Consider the following 9,100-nt stretch of genomic DNA (forward strand, 5'->3'; position numbering starts at 1 on the left):
AAGCAAATAATTATAACAACCAAGCTCAACCACGACAAGGACAAGGTCAGGGTAATTATAATTATAACAACCAAGCGCAGCCACGACAAGGTCAAGCACAAGGTCAGGGTAATTATAATAATTATAACAATAATAATTATAATGCTAATAGAGGTATCGTTCCGGTAAATAATAACTACCAAAATCCACCCATTAATAATCAACGTGACATAGTTCCTGTCACACAACCTAAAGCTAACACTCTTCCACAACCGGATCTTTTCGATACCTTTATGCAATCTCAACAATAGATTTTACAAGCCATCCAACTTACCTTACAATAGTTAGCTCAAGAGAAAGTGCAACCCAAAGGTGTGTTTCCAGGACAAGCAATAGCTAATCCTAACACAACACACACCGCCTTTGAGGTAAATGGTAATACTACTATGGAAAATGAAAACGTAGGTGAGCTAAATGCCATCTCTACTCTCCGTTCTGGGAGAGTGGTTGATAATAAAGTAACTATGCCTATAGTTACCCCACCAGTTGTCCCTACACCGGAGATTGTACTAGATACCGTAATAGAAACTGAAGAGCCTACCCCTCTGTAGAGGTACCAGTTAAACCACAACCTAAGAAACAAAAAGCTAAAGTTAAACATCCTGTTGATCATTACGCTAAATATAAAGAGAAACAACAATTTCCCCAGAGATTAGCAATGTTAACTAAGGATACGAATTTCGATGAGATTAGGGAAGTTTTCAAAAATCTAACGATAAACCTTCCTTTTCTTAAAGCGATAAAAAAATTACATCACCATGATAAGTTTCTTAAAGAGTTGTGCACTACTAGGTGTAAGACAAATATTCCTAAAGATGCCTTTTTAACTGAACAATTTCCAACTTTAATGGAACACAATGGAATCGTTAAGTACAAGGACCCTAGTCGTTCTACTGTATAATGCACCTTAGGAGATTCCCACACAACGACCGCTTTACTAGACCTGGGGGCGAGTGTTAACTTACTCTCATATTATCTATACAAACAAATAGGTCTACAAAATATGCAACCTACTAAAATGACGTTGCAATTAGCAGATCGATCAATTAAATACCCTAAGGGTGTGGTTGAAAATGTGCTTATTAAGGTCTAGGATTTCTACTATCTTGCTGATTTTGTTATCCTCGATACAGAAGTCGCTAATGACTCTGTTCCGATCATTTTAGGGCGTCCCTTCTTGGCGACTGCCAACGCGCTTATAAACTACCGCGATGGGTCGATGTCCTTGTCTTTTGGCCATCTTTAGGTTGAGGTAAATGTTTTTAAACTAATGAAACAGTTACCAGACTCGCCTATAGATGGAGAGGTTAACATGATCGAGAGTTTAGCTCAAGATTACTTTAATAACACGTTTCCAGAAAACCATATGCATAAATTCCTTTCTTTTGGAAGTTCAAATTTTGTCGATGACTCCTACATAGAGGAAGTCAACACCATCTTCGAGTCTACACAAATCGTAGACCCTTCGATTGCTCCATATAAAGAGTTTGAAGACCTGTTGCCTAAGCAAGTATTCATTATTCAAGATGAGGACCCTCCAGAAGCATTTATCGATATTCCTCCCACCCCGGTGCTTAAATCTCTTCCTCCTGAGTTAAAGTATATTCAACTTGATCCGGATGGTAGTCATCCTGTAATTATATCTTCTCTGTTATCTAAGGAGGAAGAAACACGGTTGATCAGGGTGATTAGGGAACATCGTTCTGCGATTGGTTCGTCCCTAGCCGACATTAAGGGAATTGACCCTAATGTGTGCACTCATCGTATCCATTTAGAGGATAACGCAAAGACTTCCCGCGAACCTCAGCGTCGTTTAAACCCTGCCATGAAAGAAGTGGTCAGGGGAGAAGTCTTACGGTTACTTGATGTGGGTATCATATACCCAATCTCTGATAGCGAATGGGTTAGTCCCATTCATGTAGTTCCAAAGAAATCAGGGATTACCATGGTATGTAATGCCAAGGGTGAATATGTTGCCACCCATGGTCCTATGAAATGGAGGATCTGTATTGATTATAGACGCTTAAATGCCATGACACGAAAGGATCATTTTCCTTTACCCTTTATAGATCAGATGCTTGAACGTCTAGCTAGTCATGCTTTTTATTGCTTTTTAGATGCCTACTCTGGCTATTTCCAAATTATTATTGATATTGATGACCAAGAAAAGACTACCTTCACATGTCCCTTTGGAACATACATAAACGAATGCCTTTTGGCCTTTGTAATGATCTTGGTACCTTCCAGCGGTGTATGCTTCATATATTTAGTGACAGAGCGTTTCATGGAAGTGTTCATGGACGATTTTTCTATCTATGGAGACTTTTTCACTGAATGCCTGTCTAACCTTTCTAAAGTTTTAACGCAATGTGAAGAGAAGAGTCTCGTTTTAAATTGGGAAAAATGTCACTTCATGGTGAAAAAAGGCATAGTACTAGGTCACATCGTATCTAGTGATGGCATCAAAGTAGATAAGGCCAAACTAGATAAGATAGCGACTCTACCTATACCACAGACTGTCCATGATATTAGAGCCTTTCTAGGCCATGCAGGTTTTTATAGGTGTTTTATCATAGATTTTTCGAAAATAGCTAGACCCTTAACTAATCTGCTTTTAAAGGAGGCCATCTTTGATTTTAATTTTAACTGTAAACATGCTTTTGAAACTTTGAAATCCGCCTTAACTTCTGCACCCATTATACAACCTCCCGATTGGTCTAAACCTTCCGAACTCATGTGTGATGCTAGTGATTATCACGGTTAGTCTTTGTCTTGGGATGAAACTAGATAATAAATCCACCGTTATTTATTATGCTAGTAAAACTCTAAACGATGCTCAAAGGAATTATACAACTATTGAAAAAGAATTCTTAGCTGTTGTTTATGCTTTAGATAAGTTTCGTCCTTATTTGGTTGGTTCTAAGACTCTAGTTAACATGGACCATGCAGCCCTTAGGTACCTTCTCGCAAAGAAGGATGCTAAGCAGAGGTTGATCCGATGGATTCTTCTCCTGCAAGAATTCACATTAGAAATAAAGGACAAACGAGGGGTAGAAAACATAGTTGCTGACCACTTATCACTTACAAATGACGATGATAGTGATTCTCACTCCATACCGGACTCTTTTCCGGATGAGCATCTGTATGCTATATTCTCTGCACTATGGTATGCTGACATCGTGAATTATTTAGTGTCTGATATTATTCCTTATGACTGGTCAAGAAATGAACGTAAGAAGTTTTTAGCCAGAGTTAAGCTATACTACTGGGATGAGCCCTACCTTTTTAAGTATTGTGCAGATCAGATTATTCGTCGTTATATTCCCCAGTGGGAATATAATGAGGTACTCTCATTCTGCCATGAAAAAGAGTGTGGTGGCCATTTTAGTGGTATGAAAATAGCTGCTAAAATTCTACAATGTGGGTTTTATTGGCCTACTCTCTTTAAAGATGCCCAAGTGCATTGCAAGGTATGCATTCGTTGCCAACAACTTGGGCGAATCACGAAGCGTAATATGATGCCATTGAATCCAATCATGGTGGTAGAAATTTTTGACGTATGGGGCATTGATTTCATGGGTCCCTTTCCAATTTCCCACAGTTTCATTTATATTCTAGTTGCCGTGGACTACGTGTCTAAATGGATAGAGGCCATGGCTTGCCGTAGCAATGACCATAAGACAGTTGTGTTTTTCGTAAAAGAGTATATTTTCTATCAATTTGGCATTCCCAAGGCCATCATTAGTGATGGAGGAACACATTTTTGCAACAGAGTTGTTGCATCACTAGTAAAGAAGTATGGAGTTACACATAAGGTAGCAACTCCGTATCATCCACAAACTAGGGGACAAGTAGAAGTTTCTAATAGGGAAATCAAAAAGATCTTAGAAATAACTGTAAATCCTGATATGAAAGACTGATCGAAGCGTCTATCTGATGCCTTATGGGTGTATAGGACTGCTTTCAAAACTCCTATAGGTATGTCTCCCTTTAGACTTGTATTTGGAAAGCCTTGCCATTTGACCGTTGAATTGGAGTACCGTGCTATGTGGGCTATAAAAAGCCTTAACTTCAATTTCGATGAGGCGGGTGTCAAGCGCGAGTTGCAATTGAATGAGCTTGAAAAAATCCGTAGCAACTCTTATGATCTCGCAAAGGATTATAAAGCTAACATGAAACGTGTTCATGATAAGCAAATCTTGCGTAAAGAGTTTGTGGTAGGTCAAAAGGTCTTACTGTACAATTCCCGTCTACATATTTTTCCAGGAAAATTAAAAACCCGTTGGTCTGGTCCTTTTTTGGTTACTGAAGTCACCCTTTATGGGGCAATCACCCTGGTAAATCCCAAGGATAACAGTACCTTTCAAGTTAATAGCCAACGGTTGAAACATTTTCACGAGCTATTGTCCCCTGATGTAGAGGAAGTCCTTTTACAGGACCCTATCTATGAGGACTGACCTTTTTCATTTGTGTACTTCCTTTCATTTCCATATATTGGTAAGTGCACCACTCAGATAACCGGGCCCTCCCTATGGAGTGTGTGGCTGTAAGTACCGGATCATAAGTCCACGGTTAACATAATTCACCTTTTCCACTCTTGCATGTTTTTTCGGTTTTTGAGTCATGTTCTTCTATGGTGTGAATTATGCATTTATTGCTTTCTTGTTTTTCTTATATTAACTTTTATTCATAAAAAAAAAAAAAAAAAAAAAAATTGTTAAAATCACAAACATAGTAAGTTATGAAGTCTCGGGAATCTGACTTTAAAAGACCCACTTTTTAAAACAAATTTTCTCAACTCTGTGTCTAAAATTTGTTTGGGGGTGGGGTGTTCATTCCATCCTAGATTGTTCAACTCTCCAGTTGTGTTGGTTAGACCGTTTAATTGTATTATGATTCGGGTTGACATTATCTATGAAATTAGATTTCATTCGTTCGCATAACTTACGTCATGCACGCATTTTAAGGCATTTTCCATCTTCTTACATGTCACAAACGGTCAGAATAGAGTGTTTTATGGATCATTAGATTGGAAATTCTCTCCTTATCATTTCCATATCTCATTCGCATAAATTGGACCGGTAACAAAGCGGGAATTTTAATTTAAAGTTGCGCGAAAAATCGAAAAAAATCGGAAAATCAATTTGGGCTTGGGCCCAACGCACGCACATGCGTCTCCTTCCTCCGAATCAAACAGAATCGCAAATCTTTCCATTTCCGCCATTACCAAATTCAAAAGAAAACCTAACAAAAATAAAAATAAAAGAAACCTTAATACACCGACACCCACAATACAATTCCACATTTAATTCTTCTCCAAAACACTCCTCCACCAATCCCAAAAATTCCCACCACTGAAAAACACCCAAAACCTCAAAAATTTTGGAAGTGTCGCGCCACCCCCGCGCCACCACTACTGTTTTGTTAGTGAGGGAGTCTCAAACTTCATTCCCACAATCCAGTTAAACCCCCAAATCGTTCTAAGATATTATGGCTCAAAAACGAAGGTTGTTGCCGGAACAAGCGTTTAAAGGCCGGCCAGCTTCGTATTTGTTTTATAGTGTGAGATGATTAAGAGGGGTTGGAATCGGTTGTGGTACTTCATTACTAATTCTACCACCCGATTTGGTCGAGCAGTTCTATAAGAAGAGAGAGTTGGACGGTCAGAAAATGTTCATGAAAGTGGCTGGGACTAGGAGAGAATTATCGAGAGCGAAATTGGCTGAAATTTTAGGCATTAAGCCTGGACGAAACCCAGAAGCCACAATGTAGGAGTCCCAGTATACTGGAGTTCCTGTATTGATGAATGACACCCTTATGGAGGGTCAATATAATACGACTTCTCATTGTGCTCGACAGTCATCTCTGCGAACCAACCAACTAGTTGTAGCTCAGTGGATTGGTAAGAACGTCATTGGGAAGGAGAAAGTGAGCGACATCGGGTTCACATGTCTGCACGTTCTCTGGATATTGCAAGAAAAGGGGTATGAATTCTGTATTATCGAGTTTTTGCTAAATATGATTAGAGGAGTTGGGAAGAGTATCGCACCATTTCCTGTTTTAATTACGAAGATAATGTTGTCTTGGGGGAATAAACCAAGAACTGAGCAGATAATGTTGAAATTGCATGCAAATGAAAGTAGTTATAAGGAGTGTATCCAAAAGACTTGGATGTTGTCAAAGGATAGGGTGGTGGATTCGGATGAGGAAGGGGAGGACATGACATGGTTGGATGAAGATGCCTTAGAGAGGTGTACGTCTGATTCAGAACACATGTCAGTGTTGCATACTAGCACGCGTTGCATTTACGCTATTTGTGAAGATATACGAGATAGACAGATTGTAGTTTGAAATAAACAAACGAACCTTAACACGAGTTTTGGAATACTTGAAAAGGGTCAGGAAGATATCTTGATTAGCATGGAGAATATCCACCAGCGTCACCAGGCCCAGTATACAGTAATAAAGGCTGAGATGGAAGCATAGCGCTTGTTCCGAGTAGAGATTCTACGACGCATGCCACCCTTGGAGGGTTCTGTTTCAGATGAGTCTGAGAGGCATGAGCGTCGTCGCCAAAGAACGAATGGATTGGGCCCTTCTTCATCCCATGACCAATCTCCATCTCAGGGCCCTTCTTCATCACATGGCTAGGTGTTTCGAATAATTTTGTGTTTCATTGTTATTTAGTTGTTTTTATTGTTTTATTAGTCGGATGTTAGTTAAGTAATTAAATTTGAATTTGGTTGTTTTATGTTGTTTGAATTAAAATTTAATATAATTTGGTTATTTTTGAATTGTGCGTGGTTGTTATCATTAATCCCACCTTCCCGAATTGTTTGGGGGTGGTATTAAATAGCTTAGCATAATTCGTTTATATGTTCGTCTATTTTAGAATTTGTTTTGGAGTGAGGGTTGAGAATATTGTCGATATGGGCATCACTATGAATAGATATTGTGGTAGGATGAAATCTCGATGAGTTAGGCAGTTTCTATCCTAAATTCAACCTAAAAGATATTAGGGTTGTCTTAGAATCAAGAATATGAGTTATTTCCGTTTACGGGTTTGGAGATTTTATTATTTACGGCAATTGCCTTAAAGCTTTTTGGCAACTTCCCGATTCGTTTTAGCAATTTAAAACCTATAAAAACTGCATTCATTCTACACTCACAACCCCAACTACATCTCACATTCATCTCTCACGTTTCACTCCCACTTTACCTTATTTTTCCTTCGCACTTCGGCCATTCAACTCCCCCGAAGCACTCAAGGCTTGATGGAAGCGCCACTGCGCCCTCAAGATTGTCGAGAAATTCTACCTTGAGCGCGACATGCGCCCTCTCCTGCCCAAACCTGAGCGCCACCTGCGCCCAAAACATTGGAATTCCAGTTTTCATCCTAAGCGCACCCCGCGCCCATCCCAGGATAAAAGTGAGCACACCCTGCGCCCAAGTGCCTACAATTCGAAATTCAACAGAGCTCACCCGCACCCATCCCCAGGGCATATCTTGGCGACTGCGACCGACCTGTGGGCACAAAAATTTCAAGTTTTCGAGGGTTGTTCGGGATAGTTTGCATTTGTTCTAGAGAGTAGTTTTGTGATGACTTCTCCTATAGTAATACCGAAGCAGTCTTTCGAACACTTGTTGAGGAGCGAGTCTTATGGACATTGGTTCCGCGATAGGATCATGCAGTTCGGATGGAGGCATCTTCTGGTAAGTGAAGACAACTCGTATTCACCTAAGCTTACTGAATTTTTCTACAATAATGTTAAGTTCTATTGTAACCAGGATGGAGAACAAGAATTCTCCGTCACGGTTGATGACACACCCCTAGAATTAAATAAGTATGTGGATGCATTAGTTTCGGGAATACCAATACCTGATCCTATTCACACGTGGGGATATATGACCGATAATTTATACCTCTATGACTATACATATTTCCATGAGTATTATAGGGGAAAGGAATTTCATATAATGGACCAAAGGCGTTACAACATAGCCCTTGGTAGCCTGTCCCCAAATGTAGGCACCACCATGTTATTCATCCTGATGAATATTCTAGGGGAGTGGCAGTTTTTTTCTGTAAATAGTACTGCTGGTGATGTTTTCCTTGCTTTAGCTGAGGGATATCACCGATATGACATTCCCCGAGTATTAGTGGCTGGTCTTAAGAGAGCCCAAAGCATGCAACATAAGTATCTTCTTATGCCTGTTTTGGTTTGCCGCATCATGCTTAGTTGTCTACCTGAATTATGTACCCAGTTCACAGATTGGAAAAGGGTTGAAGTAATGAGACCCACCAATTGGCTGGTTCGCTCATTTCGAGTAATGACTTGGCCGGGATGGTAGGTGCAACCTCATTTGGTTGCTCCTTACACCCCATCAGACATAGTAACACTAGATAGGTTAGCACAAGTTGACGACACACAACGGCAGGCTTGGCAAGTTATCATGGCATGGCAGGATGCGAAGGAACCTCAACACTTTGAAGAGGGAAATGAGGAGGACAATGTTTAAACGGGAGTGCTGGTAAGTTTTTATTTCAGTTAGTGTCTGTTTATGTTCCAAGCAAATTTGTTTCTCATTAACCCCGTAATGAGTGGAACTCTTATAGAGTTGCGTCAGTTTTCTATATTAGTATGTTATAACCTTGTTTTGCATATGTTCAGGAATTTCACGCATTTCAATGGTATTTTTCTACCCTCTTTATTTAAAATACTTTGAGGACAAAGCATGTTTCTTGTTTGGGGGGGCATAGAAACACGTGTAATTAAGGCATCTGTTAGGATATAGATATGTATAATATTCACTTGTTTTCTAGCTAAAAAAATTCAAAATTTTTAAAGAAAAATATAAATAAAAAGTATGCTATACACTTAGGAATATTTGTATTGTTTTCTTTCTCTATGCTCTCAATAATCTAGAAGTCTCACGTAGCTTTTGCATTAGAATAGTTTTTAGAAACTTAGGCTAATATGTAGGTAATAATCCTTGCATCTATCTATAAATATGTTACATGAGTATTTATGATTGTTGGCAGTAAGTTTATGAAATCTAG

This window comes from Coptis chinensis, chromosome 7 (assembly GCF_015680905.1).
Source record: "Coptis chinensis isolate HL-2020 chromosome 7, ASM1568090v1, whole genome shotgun sequence".
Lineage (NCBI taxonomy): Eukaryota > Viridiplantae > Streptophyta > Magnoliopsida > Ranunculales > Ranunculaceae > Coptis > Coptis chinensis.